This window comes from Macaca mulatta, chromosome 1 (assembly GCF_049350105.2).
Source record: "Macaca mulatta isolate MMU2019108-1 chromosome 1, T2T-MMU8v2.0, whole genome shotgun sequence".
Lineage (NCBI taxonomy): Eukaryota > Metazoa > Chordata > Mammalia > Primates > Cercopithecidae > Macaca > Macaca mulatta.
Window position 1 is genome coordinate 19153721 of NC_133406.1, and position 20486 is coordinate 19174206.

General features: G+C 43.0%; 1 long non-coding RNA gene across 1 annotated transcript; it reads left to right on the forward strand.

The window, feature by feature from the left end:
* Positions 1-9505: 9505 nt before the first annotated feature.
* Positions 9506-17042, forward strand: LOC106994983 (uncharacterized). Its single transcript, XR_013410900.1, has 3 exons — positions 9506-9576; positions 16083-16361; positions 16727-17042. It is a non-coding gene; the product is annotated as an uncharacterized LOC106994983 (long non-coding RNA).
* Positions 17043-20486: the final 3444 nt, after the last annotated feature.

Here is a 20486-nt window from a genome sequence, read left to right on the forward strand (position 1 = left end):
TCTTACTGTTCTGGGTTTTTTAATTCTTTTTTTTTCTTTCTGTCCTGTTTTAATCATTGACCTATCTTCAAGTTCATGGTTCTTTCCTCAACATGATGTCCAGCTTCCTTTTAAGTCTGTAGAAGGAATTCATCTTTGATATCATGAGTTTCTTTTAAACATTTCTAGCATTTCCATTTGATTTTTTTAAAAATCATTTCCACCTGTCTGCTAAAATTCTCCATCTGTTCATGCAAGTTGTCCACCTTTCCCAACAGATCTTTTAATTTATCAATTATAGCTATTACAAAGTCGTATCTGATAATTCTTTAACATCTGGGTCATTTCTTAGTCTGTTTCTGTTGATTGATTTATCTCTTAACAATAAAGTCTTTTGATTTGCTCATTTGTTTAGCTTTTGTATGTTTTATAACTTTTCATCAAACGAAGAATATTTTATTAAGAGTAGAAACAAAGATAAATAATATTTATGCGTGAAAATGGGTCACTTCTTTTCCTGTCAGTCCATCAGCGTGTGTGTGTGTGTGTGTGTGTGTGTGTGTGTGTGTGTGTGTTAATCTAGTCAGTTGTTCAGCTAGGTTGTTGCTGTCTAGTCACCTTAGGGGCATCCAGACTTCTGTCTCCTCCAGTGGAGAGCTGGTGGTTTTCTTCATATTATGGTATCTATGGTGCTAGTGGATTTTTCCAAATGTTCCTGTTCCTCTCTTAGCTTTCAGTGACCACAGAAGGGTCTTTTTCTTGCTTCTTCCCCAGTAGTAGACTGACCTTGTGTGTTACTTGGTATGAGGCTCATGGTGGAGGCAGGGGGTACTCTTGATTCTCCTCATCCAGCTTCTGTCTTTAGCAGGCCCCGTGCATTTGGACCACCTTGGGAGTGGAAGTGTCTCATTATTACCATTCTACCTACCCCACCTCAGGACAGCCAAACTGTGCCTTGCATCTGGTTGGGTCTTTCGGACCAAGTGCTCCGAGAGTTTTCTACTGTTCCTCCAGAGGCAGATAGGTGTGCTTCTACCCCTCCCCGACAAGCGGTGAATCTCTGCCGGAAATGGGAGGGTTTCCTCTTCTAGAAACTTAAGGCTTATACCTCTTACCAGACAAGAGTCTGGGAAATTGACAGGGTTTTGCTTCTGTCCCCCAGTAGCAGCTGATTACTTCTGGCATGCCTGCACCACTAAGTGTGGCTGTCTCTAGTTTTCTGCCCTGCCCCCTATATTTCTTGTGTGTATCCAGTGGAGATTCATGGATAAGAGCTTGAGTACAGACTTCCCCTTGAGTGTGGAACTCCAGATTATTCTGCACTGTCATGATAGTCTACACTTGGCCTTTATGAATTTGTTAAAAGTTTCTGCTTTCTTCTTATCCACTGATGACAGCTTTTGGACTCCGCTGAAAGTGAAACAGTTTGTTTGAACTATCTCTCCTTAAAGGGGCTCAACACTCTTTGGAATTCATTCTACCTGTTTTCCTGAAAAAACTCAGCTCTTTGGTGGGCTCAAAAAGTTATCATTTTGCAGATGATCTGCCTTTTTCTCACTGTTATGGTAGGAGTGACATTCTCTTGTGGCTTTCTACAGACTGAATAGAAATAGATCTCCTAGGGAAGGTGGAAGGTTTTGCATTCAAAAAATCAATTTCTTTAGTAGATACGGGAACATTAAAATTGTCTTCTTCATCTTTGGTAAGTTTTATTTTTAATTAATTTGTTCATTTCCTCTAAATTTTTAACTTTGGCATAAAACTGTTCATAATATTCTAATGTTATCTTTTAATTTTTAATAATCAGCAGTAATGTTGCCTTTTTCATTTTTGATATTGGTTATTTAAGGTTTTTTTTTAACTTATTCAATTTTATTAGGCTTTTCAAAGACCCACCTCTTAGCTTTGGTGACTTTCTCTATTTTATACATATATTTTGTGTTTTTAATTTTTGCTCTCATCTAAATATTCGATTTTTCTAATTTCCTTGGATTTAATTTGCTGTTTATGTTATAACTTCTGGTGATATCAGCTTATTAATTTTCAACATTATCTTTTATAATATATGCATTTATACCTACTGTTTCCTTCCATGCATGATTTAAGTACATTTCATAAGCTTCTATCTGTAATGTCATCCAATTCACATATTTCCATTGTGATTTCTTCTTTGACGCATAGAATATTTAGAAGTATATTTATTTATTTCCAAACTAATGAGAATTTTCTATTTATCTTTTCTGTTATTTATTTATAGCTTAATTAGCTCGTCATCAAAGAACATACCCTGTATTATTTCAGTCCTTTAAAATTTGTTCACGCTTACTATGAAAAATCTAGCACATGGTATAAATTTTTGTATTTTGAAGAGTTGTTATTGAGGAGACTGCTTTATGTGTGTACACATATACACATATTAATTTGGTTAAGTTTATTCCTTGTTTTGGCCACTTCTATCTCTTTACTAATCTTTTTTTCTACCAATCACTGAGAGAGCTGAATGAAAATCTTCCATTATAATTGTGAATTTGTCTATTGTCTTGTGGTTAGTTCAGTCAAATTTTACTTTGTACACTTTGAAGCTATTTGGTATATCCAGATTTAAAATTGTTTTAACTTTGTGGGAATCAAACCTTTTATTAATCTGCAAGACTTGAATAGAACAGATTTTTTTTTAAAAGAGAGGGTCTTGCACGGTCACCCACGCTGGAGTGCGGTGGCACAATCGCAGCTTACTGCAGCCTTGAACTCTTGGGCTCAAGCAATCCTCCTGCCTCAGCCACCTAAGTAGCTGAGACGACAGGCACATGCCACCATGCCTGGCTAATTTTTTAATTTTTTTGCTGAAATGGAGTCTCGCTGTCTTTGCCTAAGCTGATGGCAAACTCCTGGCTTCAAGTCATCCTCAAGCCTCAGCCTCAGATTATAGATGATAGCCACCACGCCTGGCCCCTAAGTACAGGATAGATTATTCTTAGTCCTACCATTCTGAATTATTGGTTTGTCTTATCAACCCAACTACTTAGCTCTCTTGGATTCTGAATTCAAACTCCTTGGGTTTAAATATGGATTCTGCCTGTCCTTATGCAAATTACTTAAACTTTTTGTAGCTTTCTTTCATTAGTAAAACATATATATATATAGGATCAAATGAGTATGTTAATTAACTAGTATCTAACATATAGTAGAAGTTCAAAATAAATATTAGCTACTAATATTCTTTACTTGATTAATCTGGGGATGCAGTTTGACCTCAGCTTCTATTTCAGAACAGTTGAAAATCAATGACAGTTTCTATAGTAAGGAACTTTCTGATTTTGAAGATGAAGCACCTCAACTGGATAGGCAAAGATGAACCCTTTCCTCAAACTGCATGACTTAGATTACATGAGAATAGCTTCAGAATAGTATATGTTGGGTTTTTATAAGTCATATTATAGTGACAAATTACATCCAGGAATCTCAGTTTGCTTATCTCTAAAATTGGGTAATTATAATGCCAGCCTTGCTGTTTTACAGGGCCATTGTGAAGTCACAGTTATAAAAGTACTTTAAAAATTGTAAAGTGCAAAGGGAATGTGGGTATGATTTCTGTGGTCATTTATTTTTTAATGTCACATATGAGAAAACTCCTGAATCTTCTTATTTAAAATAGGAAGATCAGAAGTCAAATTATAAGGAGAGTATGGGCACATGTGCACACACACAGAATTTGCTTGCTGAAAGGAGAAAGTGGTATCTGCCAGCGGATTTAAATCTTTCACTTGAGTAGCTCTGCCCCAGTAGTCCTCGCTGCCAGCAGCTCCTTTTGCAGCTGCTGAAGTAGAGCCAGGCGGAGTTGTGGAGTTGTTGAGTTGTTGGCTTATTGGATGCCGACAGGCCTGGAGCAGAGAAACTCAATTGTTCTAACTTCTCACTCCTCCTCAGGGGACTGTGGCTGTCAGTGGAGTATTGAGAAAGAGGAACAGAGGTGGGGAAAGACCAGCAGCTATTTGTGAGGCGGTGGCCACTCCTGCCTCCACCCCCAGACCACCTGCTGAGGGGAGAGATGTTACAAAGAACCACGTTTTCCATTCCTCAAAGCCAAACAAACACAGAGAGTCAGCTGAGCCTCTCTGAATCAGTGACTGCCTGGGGAGTAAAATGCGAACCCACTGAAAGGCCACATCTGTTAAATAAATACATGGCCTGAGAGCTAAATCAAAACAGATGTGGTCACACAGCAGGGACCCCTCCCATGGAGAGACACCTCTACCTTGGTCCTACCCAGGGCTCTTTCTTGTTGAGAGATCTGGTTAGATTATGAAAACCATTTACTTCCATGGCGATTGCTCTTCAGCGATGCTGGCTGGAGCCCAGCCCTCTTCAGGTCACTTATCCACACCATCTCAGGGAGCCCAGTCCACTCTCAGCCTGAAGCCATCAGTGAAAGGGCAAACTCAGGGACGGTGGTCAGTTAAGACTCAACAGCTCGCATCCCCCAGGTCCTGCCCATGGGCTCAGCGGGCTATGCCATGCTCTGCCCACGCGGGAGTCGAGAAAGCAAGTTCTGCTTGTCCTCCAAGTCCCAGCTCAGCCGCCCCCTTCTCCAGAGGCTTCCTCCTTCCCCCAGGACAGACCTGCTACTTATTTGCCTCTTCCAATACTTTTTTGAAAATCTCTTCCACAGAGAGCCCCAGGGATCCACCTGCTGGCCTCAAGGATCTGTGAATTCCTAAAATGTTGTGTGGAATTTAGTATATGAGCACCTGTATGTTTTTATCTGAGGAGAAAACAACGGATCGCTTTATCAGGTTCTTAAAGAGGTCTATGTCCTAAAAACATTTAATATAAATATGAATATGGCTCTACTACAGTATACCATTTATAGCACAGTATGTGTTGTGATGAAGAGTTCCAAGCCTGTGTTCCTTGCTAACCTAGAAAAACCTTAGGTGACATCCCTGGGCTGTGGCCTGTAAGACAGTGCTCCCTAAATCATTGCTAGATCAAGGCTGGATAAGTAACACCCCCCTCCTTGGAGACGTTAGCATTCAAATTACTCACAGTCCTTCGCTCTTGCATTTCCTAGATGAGTTGTCAACATTTATCTTGCCTGCACTTGCATTTATTCATTTTTCCATTTATTCGCCTCATCATCCCCACAATCTGTTCCATCCAAATATGCTACTGATATTGCAGTTTTTAAGGTGCACGTTGGCCATCTAATCTCAGCTCTCACCTTGATCTCTCTGAAGCATTTGGAAGTGTGGACACTGTTAAATTCCATCTCTTTCTTGAGACAGTCTCCACCCTTACCTTCCACAAAATTATTCACTCTCCACAAATATTTATTAAATACTTAACATGTGCCTGGCAGTGTTCTGGGTCCCTGGGATACATCAGTGAAAAGAAACAGATAGAAAAAAAACACCGCCCTCACAAAATTTCCATTCTAGGGGTGAGGGTGGGGGAGTGAGGGGCTGGGAGGGGTAAGGAGGGGAGGAATCTGACAGAAAATAAACAATAAATGTAATAAATGAATAAAAGCTATGGCATTGTAGATGGTGTTAAGTGCTATGGGAAAGACAAATAAGAGGAATTGATAGGTAGGTAGAGAGCTGGGGAGTTTGCAGTGGTCTTCATGGGAAGACTCATTGTGAAAATGACATCAGAGCAAAGATGTGAATGATTCCTGGGGAATCACCAGAGGTTTGGGGGAAAAAGCAAAGTTGGTTTGCCGACTAAGGTACTGACTGAGGAGCAGCTTAAAAACAGCATGGAACAGCCTAGAACAATCTGAACAGTCTAGAAGAGGCTGGAGCAGCCTAGGAGAGCCTGAAGCAGCCTGGAACAGCTTATAACAACCTGGAGCAACCTAGAACAGCCTGGAGCAGCCTAGAACAACCTAGAACAGCCTGGAGCAGCCTGGAACAGCCTAGAAAAGCCTGGAACAGTCTAGAACAACCTGGAACAGCCTAGACTAGCCTGAAGCAGCCTGGAATGGCCCGCAGCAAACTGGAGCAGCCTGGAACAGCCTAGAACAGCCTGTATCAACCTGGAAGCTCATATGACTGGGTGGGTGACAGGGGAGAGAGTGGCAAAAGGTAAGTCCTGAGAGGATGACCTCACAGGCTTCTGTCAATACTTTGACTTTTACCCTGAGTAGAATAAGGAGCTACTGAGGGCTCTAAGAGGAGCTGGGCTATCTAAATGCTGCTTGCTCTGACTTCTGTGTCAAAAACAAATGGTAGGACATGTTGGGGATGAGAGCCAGGACAGCCCTCAGGAGCCTCTGCAGACGATGGCTATGCAAGGTGGCAGCAGAGGTGAGAAGCATTGAGATTCCAGACACAGCTTGAGGACACAGCCAACCCCATGTAGTCTTGGATGCCCCTTATCTTTCAGTCCTTTGCTTCCATCTCTCTTCTTTCCTGCTCCCAAGTTTGCTGTCTTCTCTTTCTCACTGCACTCTCTTCCTTGGTAAACTCGCTTACTTAGGTGGCTTACCTATGCTCTCACAGCTAGGCAGAGAAGACTCCCCTCCCCTTTTCTTCCACTTCTAAGACAACATAGGTTCCATAGGTGGAAAGCCATGACCAGTCTTTCTAGCTCTTGAATATAGTTTCAGACCAAGAACCCAGGTAGCTTTGTTCTCAATCCCTGAGCAAGCCAGCTCTGTCCTGTCCTAAAAACGGAACCAACTCTCTGGACTCCAGCTTAGAATAAGGAAGACAGTACTTCACAGAGTGCATTCTTATTTACTAACCTATTATTTAATTAGACTCCAACAACAACCCTGAGATATAGGCAAGGCAGGAAGAATTACATCCTCTGAGGAATTAGTAAACTAACAGATTGAGTGACTCATCCAAGGATGGTGTCAGTGAGCAGTGGGGACAGGACTACAGCTCAAATCTCTTGGTTCCCATCAACAATACTTGCTTTCCAATCCCTGGAATCCCAGACCCTTTTCACAACAAGGCGTCTCATAAAGCAGAAATAAGAGCACCCCAGTTTTCTGTGCATTCTGGCAAAGAAGTAATTGTGAAGCTGAGACAACTTCTCAGAACTGCTCCACATTGCCCTGGAGCTCAGGCTCAGCTGCAGTCCCCAATAAAGCTCCCAGTGAGGGCGCCCCTTCCTCCTGTAGCTCTGTGAGGAAAGTAAGACCCTGCCAGCCCGGATGTGAGCCTATCTTACCATTGACAGGTCTCCTTCCCCCGGGGCACTCTTTATTTTGCTATTAACTGAGGGAAATGAGATAGCAGCTCAAGTTTTACTCCGTGAGTTGAGAGTACAGATGTGCCGCTGTCTGGTGGAGCCGGATGCTCTGTGGTCCGTAATGGCCTTCAAACTGAATGGATAATGAAGGCTGACTGAGATACTAAGCTTAGGCTATAATTAATTTACAATTTGAAATGGGGAGAAGCCTTGGTTGTTTCAAGCTAGTCAAACCAGAGGCTGCCTTAGGGCAGTGATTCCTTCTCACATTCCCATTAAAACCATGTGCCTATAAAAAGGTAGCTCCATGTCACCACAGTGGTGACCCTTCTCTCTGACTCATTGCCCATTACGAGCGCAATTAGCGTGCAGCGTGTGTCCTGGGAGATTAATGATCCGCTGGAGGGAAGAAGGAGGAACCTGGGGAATGGGTCTGGGTGGAGTCAGAGCTTGCCTCTCCCTAGGAGCTGCCTTGGTGCTGTAAAGGTAAACATCCAGGAGCTGGTTGGACTCCTGGCTGGACTCAGCCTCCATGGCAGGTGGTCCTCCTGGGGTGGGGGTGGGGCTGCCGCTGATGTGCACAGCAGGCTGAGGAGAAGCACCTTCCAGGGGCCCATAGTTCTTCCGGAGTGGACAGAATCACCCAACTCCCAGCCACAGCACCTGGGATGCTGCCATAATGGTTATGTCTCTGAGACAGAGACCTTCACAGGAAGAATTTCCTCTTTCCCTCAGCCAAATTGGTATACTTAGCACTTTCTAGAACTGAAAGAGAGAATTAAGTGAGAAGATACCCTCTTTTATCCCACGAAAGAATCGAATCAAATATTCTTAACAGTTGAGCCTGTAAAGTTAGACATAACTGCGAGGTTTGTGGTCTAAAAGATAGGGATGGTGTGAAAAGAACTTGAAATAGAAGAAAGAAGTAAATAGCTGTGCCGAACCCAATCACAGAGTGTGGCAGCCAAGCTGGAGATCCGCAGAATGAGATCCTGTATAACATTAAGATTAGGTGACACAGGCAGGAAGAACACCCTGTTTGGAGAATGTTAGCAGAGTGACTGTAAAACTGGATCAGCCTGGCAGTCAAGGTTACTAACAAGAAGCAAGACAAAATTCCAGCCAGAAATCCACTGGTCTTAAAAACTCCTCAGCTAGGACGGACAACCACAAAAGTTGTGTGAGAAGATAATCCAAAAGTTGTTTGAAATGCCAACCGTTTTCTTAGTAGGAGAACACCTTTCAAACACTGGATTAGAATTTAGAATACTTAAGAGGAATCAACTCATAGTAACATTATTTCGTGGTTATGGTGTTGAGACACAATTTTCCATGGGTCTCTCATATTTCTGCACATCTTGTGAGCAGAGGGTGTTTTTCTGAGCAGCTTTGGAAGACAGAGATGGTGCCCTTCAAGAACAAAGGGCAGTTTGGTTTGTTGTCTGATATAATAAAGATAACATCTGCCTCCAATGCAAAGGTCAAGTGGACTTACTGCCTATTATAAAAGATTCCAGATCTCTAAGTTCGGGGTTCCTCTCCTGTAACCCATTGTGTGTAAAGATGTCCCTGGGCTCTTCATATCACCTTATGAGAACTGGGACTTGAGGAACTGGTGTAAATACTGATACTCTGTCTACTACTATTGAGGCAACAAAGTTCTTTGTCTCTGATCCAGGATCTCGTGTCTTTTGCCAGCATCAATGAAACTTGTTAGTTGGAAAGCAGAGTGAACTCTCAGGCTCTACAATTCTTGACATAAGTATTTTATTCATTTCTGGTATCTATGTTCTTGAAGTACTTAAGAAATTTGGGGCTATACAAGTAATAGACCAACTTTGTGGTTCATATTAAAATTAAGTGATTTAAACTCATGATTTTTAATTTGAAATTAAGTTTATGAATAGTATGGGAACATTCAGAAAGACCTGGATTCATTGTTTATAATTGTAATCCATTAACTTTATGAAAATTACCTAAGAAATCTGGAAAGGTTTGGTTTAGCCATCAGGCAATTGAAGTAACTAAACAAGAAAATAAAATATATTAAATTTATAAATCCTATTTTAAATGTTTGAATGAGTTAAATAACTCAGTTTGTATTGGGACCAAACTGTTTAACACTGCCTTAAATTATTTTCTTAAAAATCTTAGATTGATTTCCATGTCTATGTAGAGAGTTAGAAAGTGTATCACCTCTACCCTAACAATAAGAATATGACAAATAAAATAGAAAATAATAACGTTCCTTGAACTCATCAGAGGACTGACCTCACAGGGCAACTAAGCAACTAGAATTCCAAAGAAGGACAAGCCCCTCCAAAGACAGGAAGCATGAGGGCAGGCTCATCAGTGTCAGAGCAGGGGAGACCAGCACAGACACCTTACAAGCAGGTAAGGCAAAGTCAGCTAAAATGCCAGTTGATTGGAAGACGCCAGAAACAGTGGAAACCAGAAGGCAAGGGAAGGCTTTTAAAGTCTTGATAGACATTTTCTGTTAGTAGAGATTTCCACACCTAACAAATATACATTTTTAAATGGAGGTGAAATAAAGACTTTTTCAGGCAAATAAATGCTTAGAGAACTCATTGTTGGCAGCCCTCATCTGTAAGATATATGTGTGTGTGTGTGTGTGTATATATATATATATATATATATATTTTTTTTTTTTTTTTGAGATGGAGTCTCACTCTGTCGCCCAGGCTGGAGTGCAGTGGCGCAATCTCCGCTCACTGCAAGCTCCACCTCCCGGGTTCACGCCATTCTCCTGCCTCAGCCTCCTGTGTAGCTGGGACTACAGGTGCCCACCACCGCACTCGGCTAATTTTTTGTATTTTTAGTACAGACGGGGTTTCACTGTGTTAGCCAGGATGGTCTCGATCTCCTGACCTCGTGATCCACCCGTCTCGGCCTCCCAAAGTGCTGAGATTACAGGTGTGAGCCACCGCGCCCAGCCTGTGAGAAATATTAAAGGAAGTTTTTCAGACAGGAGTATGATGCCAATCAGAAACTTAGATCTACACAAAGAAATGAACTTCAGAAATGGTGAATATAAGGGTCATTTTTGCCTATTATTAATTACCTTAAAAATAGTTGACTATTTGCAGGGATTAATAAACTTTCTTTCTACAGAGGACCACATAGCAGATATCTTAGGCTTTGTGGGCCCGTGGTCTCTAGTGCAACCATTCAACTCTGCCATTGTAGCCTGAAGGCTGCCATGTAAGCAAATGGCTATATTCCAATAAAACTTTATTTACAATAACCAGTGGCAGGCAGGAATAGGCACAATCACAAATCAGTGTGCCTATCACTGGCCTAAAGCAAAAAGGCTCACAAAGTACTCTACTCTAGAGTTTAAGACAACAATAATAAAACATATGGGAGTATACTTTGTAAAGTTCTTGCTTTACAAGAACTTTGTGAAATGGCATAATGTTTGAAGTTAGACTGTAATAAATCAAATATGTACACAGTAAACTCTAAAGCAACTAAAAATAAAAAGAATGGTATAACTAATAAACTGAGTATAGAGCTAAAATGAAAACATAGAATGCTCAATCTGAAAAGCAGGTAGAAAAAGAAGAAAAAGACCATGAAAAGCGTGTGAGTTTAATAGAAAGCAACTAGCAAAGTGGTAGATTTAAATCTACCATTATAAATATCTGTACTGATACAAACCATGTCATACATATATCACATGTAAATGGTCTAAACACACGAATTAAAAGGCAGAGATTGTCATATTGAATTTTTTTAAAAAAAAACTATGCTGTTTACAAGAAATATACTTTTAATATAAAGAAAAAATTTAAAAGTAAAAGCATGGAAAATGATATATTATGAAATCACCAATCAAAAGAATATTGGAGTACCTTTGTTAGTATCAGACAAAGTAGACTCTGGAACAAAGAATTAATATGAGGGATCAAGAGTAACATTACATGATGATAAAGGTGTCGATTCACTGAGGAGGGAAAGGTTTTAGATTCTCTGGGTTCCATTCAAAACTGGAAGCCAGTAAATGAGTTGGAATAGTATTTCTCAGTGTGGTATATGCTATCTTCAAAATCTGAAGTGTTCTAATAAGTGTTATGCCTTTGTCTTACAGCTTGGAGGGGCTATCCTGAAATGCCCCAAATCACTGGCCCTCTAACAACTGCCACAGTAGCAGGTCCCTGAAGATTTTAGAGTGTATCTCCTATGCTCTGATGCATATAAATCCTACCAGGGTATTCAGAATACTTAAATTTCCTGTTAACTGGGTTTGCTTACCATGATGTCCTCAATATGGTGGACTAACAGAATGTTCTGCAGAATATCTAGACAACCAAACTCCTTTGAATTATACTTTGACAAACAATAGGAAATTCACAGAGCTCTAGGCCAATGCTGTGAATGTATGTTGTTTTCTATTCCTAGTAAAGGCAAGTTGCTTCTGATCCTCTCTCCTAATAGAAATTTAAGATAATGCATCTGCTATGGCTGGGCCTGGTGGCTCATGCCTGTAATCCCAGCACGTTGGGAGGCCGAGGTGGGTAGATCATCTGAGGTCAGGAGTTCGAGACCAATCTGGCCAACATGATGAAACCCCATCTCTATTAAAAATACAAAAATCAGCCAGACATGGTGGCACGTGCCTGTAATCCCAGCTACTCTGGTGGCTGAGGCACAAGAATTGCTTGAACCCAGGAGGCAGAGGTTGCAGTGAACCAAGATCATGCTAGTGCACTTCAGCCTGGGCTACAGAGTGATACTCTTATCTCAAAGAGAGAGAGAGAGAGAGAGAGAGAATGCATCTGGCAGATTATTATACTTAGTGATAGACGTTGTGTTGATCTATTCCAGCACTTGTAATTGTGGCTACCACTTGGTTAATTTGTCAGTAGTCCATCTTCATCTGCAATGCGCCATCTCATTTTTGCGTGATGGGACTAGTAAATTATTTAGGGATATGATGGGGACCATCATAATGTCTGCCTTCCTTGAGCCTTGGAGGGTGGCATTTTAATCCAGAAAGAGACAGTATTTCTCATTTTCTATCTTGGCTGGGGTGAGGAATTTTTTAAAACATCCACTAGGCATTTCATAGCATCATGGCTCTTATTTTATAACAGGTTCTCCCACTGTTAAGTATGTCTATTTTGATTATGAACTCAGAGACCAGGAAAGTGAATAGCAGCTAGGGCATAGGTCCATTGGCCTCACTAGGAGACAGATTTGAAGCCAGGACTTTCCTCACATCAACAGAGGGTGTTGTGATGGCACTAGTCCCATGGTATCAGCTTCAGCTCAGATCTTGTGTCCACAGCTCTTCAAAGATCTGAGTCCTCAGGAGAAATGCCCATAGATCTTTTTGGTAATAGATAGGGGGTATCACTACTGTGTATGCTTAATGTGGCAATACAAGGTCATTTCTCAGGGGTACCCAGCCTCCCTTTCAATACAGCCTCTGGGTCTAACATGTGGCTTAGGTCTGGAAACTGGGCAAAAGATCAAGATTTTTCATTGCAACAGCTGACATCAGTCTTCTGCTCATCAGCTTTTGATCTTTAGTTACATAGTTCAAACAATATGTTCCAGTCTCACTGCTAGGAACACCACAGTCTATTAGTTGCTACTCCCTGATTCCTGCAGATAAGAGCCCAGATTGTCCTTCTAACTTTGCTGCTGTTACAATCATTTGTCTACTTTGCCTTTGATGGGTAAGTGCTGCCAACTGTGCTGTGCTGTTCTTGAATCCCATCATACCCAATGACACTAAGAGGGAGCCCAGACCCATAGCAGCCTAGAAAGGTCAATCACCAGAAGTTTCTCAACAATGTTGATGGCCCCCTAACTGACATATTCCTTATATTGCTAATGGAGAGCAAACCCTCTGGGCTCTCCCAGAGCCTGGTTAATTGGCAGATTCTCTGGTCTTACACGATAAATCTATTTTTGTATGCCTACCTCGCTAGACATTCTACCCTTTCTGCTGCCAAGGCAGCCCTGGCATTAACAAGAGGTCATTATTGCTTGCAAGCTGTAAGGCACTATCTTGGCAGTGCATCAGAACTGGTTTTAGGTGTTCTTGCCAGGATACTGCATCCTGAGCCACAGGAGATAGCCCACATATCCATAAACTCTCCTTCAGTCCAGCATACTCAAAATGCAGCCCCAAACATGTCTTCCAGGGTCATGTTGGTACATATTAGCTAGATGCTACATCCCTTTCTGAAACAATGACAGTACTTCTCTCATCTAACATTCTGAGGTATGTACCAATTATTGGCCTAAACAGGGATTGGCAAACTATGGCCCATGTGTCAAATATTGTCTGTTTTTGTAAATAAAGTTTTATCGAAAGACCCATTCATTTACATATTGTCTATGCTGCCTTTGTGATACACTGGAAGCGTTGAATCATTATGGCAAACACTGTACAAACCACAAAGCCTAATTTTTTTGCTGTCTCTTTACAAAAGAAGTCTGCTGACCCCTGGTCTAGAAGCTGTGAGGGCTGATGGAGGAAATCTTGAGAAGGGCACTCATCATCTCAGAAAGCCTCTGCCTTGAGTGAGGACTTTGTGTGGTCTTGGGATAAGGGAAGGCTTTTCTCTCTACAAGGGAAGTGGGCCACTTCTACAAGCCCAGAGAGTTCCAGGGAATCTGAGGATTGAAGGTTCTGAAGCATATCTACCTGAAAGTCCTCATTTCAGGTCCTCAGGTCCCCTCCTCCTTATCAGCTGCTTGACTTTGGCATAGAACATTTGCTGGAGCCATAAATTCAGACTTTGCTATTCTTTTATCAGATCATAAGCTTAATTTTCGGCAGGCTGTGCCATACAGTTACAGAGCCTGGTTAATTGGTAGATTCTCTGGTCTTACATAATAAATCTATTTTTGTATGCTTACCTTGCTAGACATTCTACCCTTTCTGCTGCCAAGGCAGTTCTGGCATTAACAGAAGGTCATCATTGTTTGCAAGCTGTAAAGCACTCTCTTGGCAGTGCATTAGGACTGGCTGTAGGTGTTACATGCTGCCATAGAGGTTTTCTGGCTTCTAATTTTGTGCTTTCTTTGATTGTTAGTTGACTCATGCTGGGCTATTTTCCCCCTTCGGGGCATTGATGCACCTAACAATCCTCAGTCATCTCCACCGCACTTGTATGTGTTGTCACCACCATAGCTCTCAAATGCTAGTGATATTATTGCACAAGCTGGTGCATCCTCTAGCACCTGCACTTCTTCCTGTATCAACCAGGCTCCAGACAGGAGTTTTAAAATACATCAGTTATTTTTACAGAGAGAATTTAATACCAAGAATTGAGGAACCAGACAGGTCTAAATGGGCACATTGAGATAGGGTGAACAACCATCCCAGTTTGCCCAGGACTGTTCTAGTTTTAGCACTTAAAGCACTGTGCTCTGGGAAAAACTTTAGTCTCAGGCAGACCAGGACTGCTGGCCACCCTCACTGAGGTATCACAGAGGTGGTAACGGCAGGAAGCAGCTATCACCCCAGTACTGGGGGGGGGTGCACACAGGAAAGAGTTTTGTCTAAGTAGAGGGCACCAGCTAACTGGTGCTTGTATCCCTGAGGGGTGCCATGAAGCTGGTTTGGGCAAAGCCATTAACTGGAACCAATTGTTGCTACTGGAACCAAGTGTTGTAACTGCAAAGGTGGTGTATCATTGCTGGGATGAGCCTGACACCAGACGAAGGGAGGAGGCGAGAAGGAGCATGTCCCTTCTTTCTTGTCTAGCCTCCAGTTTTCCTCCAGCTTCCCATTCCCCCTCCCCCCACCCCACCGGAGCCTAACTGGGAGCCACTGGCAGGGCAGAAATGTGGTAGGTGGGAAGTCCTAGCCACAGTGTCAGAGAGCAGTATACCAAAGACCTGCATCCACCCTGGCATGCCGGCTGCTTACTGGGTGGAGCTGCAGTAGCTTATTCACCAAGTGAAGACATTCTTAACAGTTATGATGTATGCCAAGGGGTCATCACCACCCACTTACCACCAAGAACTGGGGCCTTGTTGCCCTCTGAGCAGCAAAAGATCCAAGAGCAGAATCCTACGAAACTCTGCTACCAAGACTGCTTCAAACACCAGCTGTCTCAGTTTGGGGAGCCCCCAAAGCAGACCCCAAGGCAAAGATTTGAGCACAGTGATTTATTTGGGAGGTGGATGGGGCAAATAAAGATGTGTTGTTGAGCCAACTGGCACCACAGGAGACCGTAGGGCTGGTCTGGGATGGGTCCAAGTGACTGCTTTGTGGGCTGCTTTAGGATCCAGATGACAGAGCTAAGGGAAAGAAGCACATTCTGCATTTCTTCAAGAAACACAGCCTACCTGCAGGAATGCAGGGGAGCACCTCAGAGGCTTTAGACTGTGGGGTGGGACCCCACTCAGGCTGCACCTAAGGCAGGGGCACGCAGTTCACATCCACCACAGCTGTGATGAGGGGCCTCCACTGGATATCTGGCCATGGCACACAGCGGCCACCACCAAAAGGACAGGAGGAGGGAGACATGAGATCTGAAGTCAGCTTGAGTGAGGAGCCTGAGATACTGAAGAAATCAGGAGAACATGGAGGGTAGGGGGCAGTGCCTTAGTTTGAGTTACCCCCAGAAGCGATCCCTGGGAAAGGGCTCAAGCACATGTTGCTTCTTTGGGAGGTGAAGGAAAACATCATTAGGGGAGTAGTGAAATGAGACAGGAAAGGGGATGCGGTCTTTACAGGGTGTGTTATCACAGCAGCCATGGCTGTGGGTAATGGGAGCCTAATGCCACAGGGAGCTGGGAGCCTGCAGAAAACACACACCTTGTGGGTGGGAGAGGCTTCAGTGTTGCCGTGCAGGATTCAAAGACTGCTTCTGTCATGAATTCTCCTCCTGGACTGCCTTGCCTGGGAGTAGAATGACCTTCTGTAGCTACAGAGAAAGGCTTCAGGCAAAGAGATGCAGCTCTGGGCCCCAGAGTCCGCTGGAGCACACTGAAGCTGGAGCACATTGAAGTGGAAGACAGGGCTGCAGGCAGAGACTGGGCAGCCTCTGCTCCAAGGAAGCTGGAGAGCCAGAGAGCAGATTCCATAAGAAGAATAACTCCCATTCCTCATGCATGAGACCCTCTGCTAAATGCTTCCCACACACCACCTCCAGAAATCCTCCCAAGCCAGGACCTCAGCAGTATTACAGGTGGAATATCCCTTGTCTGACATCCTTGGGTCCACGAGTGTTTTGTATTTTTTTCAGATTTTGGAATATTTGCATATACATAATGAGGTATCTTGGGAATGGGACTGAAGTCTAAACATGAAATTCATTTATGTTTCGTATACACCTCATATGCAGCACACAGCCCAAAACTGATTTTATGTAATATGTTAAATACTTTAGTGCATGAAACAAAGTTGTGACTGTAAGCTGTCGCATGAAGCCAGGTTGGAATTTTCCACTGGTAGTGTCATGTTGATGCTCAAAAAGTTTTGGATTTTGGAGCATTTTGGATTTGGATTTCCAGAGTAGGGATGCTCAACTGTATTATTATTTTCATTTTACAGATAAGAAAACGGAGGATCCCAGAGATTTGACAACCTGCCCACAGCAATGACCAAATCAGACTTGGTGCTAGGTCTGCATCTCCCCAAAGCCAGCGTGTTCGTGCGCTCTGCTGCCACTGCTACCCGCTGTCCCCGCACATGATGTGAACTGCCAGGCTGACCTGGAGTTCTGTCTCCTGCGTGGGCTGCTTGCCAACACCAGGGTGGCTGGCCCCTGCCTGTGTCCGGTGCTGCAGTGTTGACTCTCTTCGTGTGACGTTGAGCAGGTGGAGCTGGTTGTGCTGAGCCTGAGAAAACATCCAATGTGCCAAACTTTCTTGTGTGTTTCCCTCTGCTGGTTATTTAGTATAAGCCCAGGAGAAGAGCAAATCCTGCCCCAAACAGATGATCCTCTTGAAGAGAGTGGTTATGGTGATGATGCCAGCGTGCAGCGGGGAGACTCAGCCTTTCGAGATTCTTCCAGCACTTTGCTTCCCACATTGCATAATGCTTGATGGCTACAGCTCTGCTGACTGTTTGGGAAAAAGATAACACTCATCTCTAAAAGATGTCCCTTTTAGAGACACTTTACTCAGTCCCTCCCGCGATGCCTATTAAGTAGAGAAAATAGTGAAATTAACCTGATATGCTCATCACTCAGTTTTGGCCTTTATCAACTAATGGCCACTCTAGTTTCCACTGGGGCCCCATGTACTCCGCCCATTCCCTGGTTATTTAGGTGCTAATCCCAACATCGTATCCTTTTGATGCATTCCAAAGCAAAAATATTGATTCCTAAGCTACCCTTGTGAATTTTCTGATTCAGGAGGTCAGGAATGGGGCCTGAGAATCTACACATATTTTCGATTCTCCAGGTCTGGGAACCTACAGTATAAAGGAATGAGCATGGACTTTACAGAAAGAAAGTGGCTTTGCCCAAGTTTTGTAACTTTGGATTAAAACGTTAAGTTTTTGGACCCTTGACCTCTTTGTCTTGAAGGATCACCAACTTCGTGAACTTGTGGTCCACTAAGACCCTCCAACATTTTTCACATTAAATAAATGCTATCAATCCTGTGTCTCTCAGCCTTCCTCTGCCTTGGTGTTAGGCTAGGGGTGGCAGCCGCAGGATTACTTGTGAGTTATCCTCCTGTGTGGTGGTTGCATCCAGAAGATCTCTCCAAGCTGTGTTCCCCATCTCCCATGTGGTGTGCCCCAAAACTGTGTCCCCTTTAGTCCCATTCAAGCCTCCCTCACTCTTTCTATTTGCTCCAACCCACTGTGCCCAGCTCCCTGGGGGAACTGATGGGCAGAACCTACCCCTGAACAGTATTCTTCAATCACAAAATTCTTGCCCCTAGAGTAAAACTGACATTTGATTCAGGTCAATGATCGTTTTTGCCAACCAAAACCAAATCCTAATTTCCATGGTTGGCATGCATGCAGTCATTTGGTGCTCATGAAAAAGAAAGCAGGCTTCACTGAGTTGCAAAAACAAGAACTTTGCTGGCTTTTGGTGTGCTCAGCATTTTTCTGAATGAAGATGGCAACTCACAGTGAATACAGCTTTTTTTTTTTTTTTTTTTTTTTTTGGTTATTTAATTAAATGGAGTTCAGAGGGAAGGGACATAAATAAACAAGACAAGCAAATTGGGACCACATTTGAACTCGAATGAGAAAGGAGCAGTTTCCTGAGGCGGAACACCTTCACAATGGAGCACAGCTTTATTTAGTACAACACTGCCCCTGCAAATTGTGTCCTCAGTTGTTTTAGGGAGTTAAGTGTAACTTGTGCTTTCACAGCGACAACTAATAGCAAAGAAAGGCCCTAGGAAATGCAGGGCTGCAAGAGACTGACTTACAGCTGGAATTTGGGAAGCCATGTGTTAGAACAAAAAGGAACTGCAACCACCTCATTGTATGCCTGAGAAACAGAAACCGAGATCTCATTATTTGCCCAAAGCTGCATGGCCAGTTGGCAGAAGAGCACAAACCAGCACCCTGGTTCCTGACCAGTGCTCTTTCCACAGAGAGGTTCGGGCGGCAGTTAGAAGCACAGACACCAGGACAGACTGCCTGGGTTCAGACCCCAGCTCTGTCCCTTGCTGGCTGGATGATCTCGTGCAAATGAGTTAAATCCCATAGTGGCCATATCAGTCAGAGTTTCAGTAGGAAACAGATGGAACACCAAATTAGGGTCACTGGAGGGACTATTTATAAAACGATCATTTCAAAGATGTGGGCGGAGCGTGGGGAAAACAGGTGCCAGTGCAGGGACACAGGGCCAGCAGTGTTAGAGTTGTCCCCAGCACTGAGCTAGAAGGAACACAGGGAGAGAGAGACTGCAGAGCCTTATTCTAAAAGCAGTCATGTCCTCAGGTAAGGGAACCCAGACAGTCACCGTCATCTTGTAGGGAGGAAGCCAGGGTAACAGGTGCACGTCCTCACTCTCCCCTCTCTCCCTCCATTCTCCTGATGAGGCTCCTCACTGGCTAAACCCAACCAAAAGTGCAGAACGCAGAAGCTTGTCTGTGTGGTCTAGCTAGACCTGGCTCCTGGAGTGAAGAGCATGCCAGAGGTGGGGAGCATGCCAAGTGGATCTGTGGGAGCAAATGTAACTAGCTGGCACAGGGCCTCCATTTCCTCATCTTAAAATGGAATCATAATGGAACCCACTCATAGTCTGTTGTGACAATTGATAACTGAATAGATGAATAGTTGCAAAGTGCTTACAATAGTGCCATATATATATATATATATATATATATATAGTGTTTATCATACATATACACATTATTATAGTGCTTACTACACAACTACCATAGTGCTTACCATAGACATGTAATATATAGTAAGCATATATATAGTAGGCAGATATATAAAAGAGTGTAGTAATCATGTAGCAAGCACTATATAGACTTACTACATATGTAATATACATAGCAAGCATATACATATATAATGTATTATGATATAGTAAACTTTCCCCATTTGCCTTTCTTGCCACTTGTGCTACATATGGAAGACCCCTCTGTGGTCTGAGTTGTGCATCTGGTAAACTCTTTATTACCCCATCAATAATATTTATGAACTCAATTAACCTTACCATGCATTTTGAGTAGGAAAGTAAATATTTGTCTGTCCCTGAGCTAAAAAATGATTGAACAACTTGGGGCCGGACACCATGGCTCATGCCTGTAATCCCAGCACTTTGGGAGATGGAGGCAGGCAGATCTCTTGAGCTCAGGAGTTCAAGATCAGCCTGACCAACATGGCGAAACCCTGTCTCTACTGAAAATACAAAAAAATTAGCCAGCATGGTGGTGCACGCCTGTAATCCCAGCTACTTGGGAGTCTGAGGTATGAGAATCATTTGAAGCCGGAAGGCAGAGGGTTGCAGTGAGCCAAGATCACAACACTGCACTCCAGCCTAGGCGACAGAGCAAGACTCTATCACACACACACACAGACACACACACACACAAACACACACACACAAGTGATTTTTTTCCTGTTGATAACATGACCACAGCACACCTGCGTTCTCCTTGTGCAAGCCTCAAAATGATCATCATGATAACGTTGTAGCTCATATAACAAACTTTAGGACTGAAGGCTTTGGGTTCAATGTTTTGGCATGGTGCTGAACGATTTCAACAGTTATTGAAGAGATCCATGCCTGCCATTCTTTTCTTTAGCTCTATTAATTTACGCATATGTCAAACCGTATAAATAGATTAAATAAGTTCATTTGATGTATCCCACTGACCTTTATTTCAGG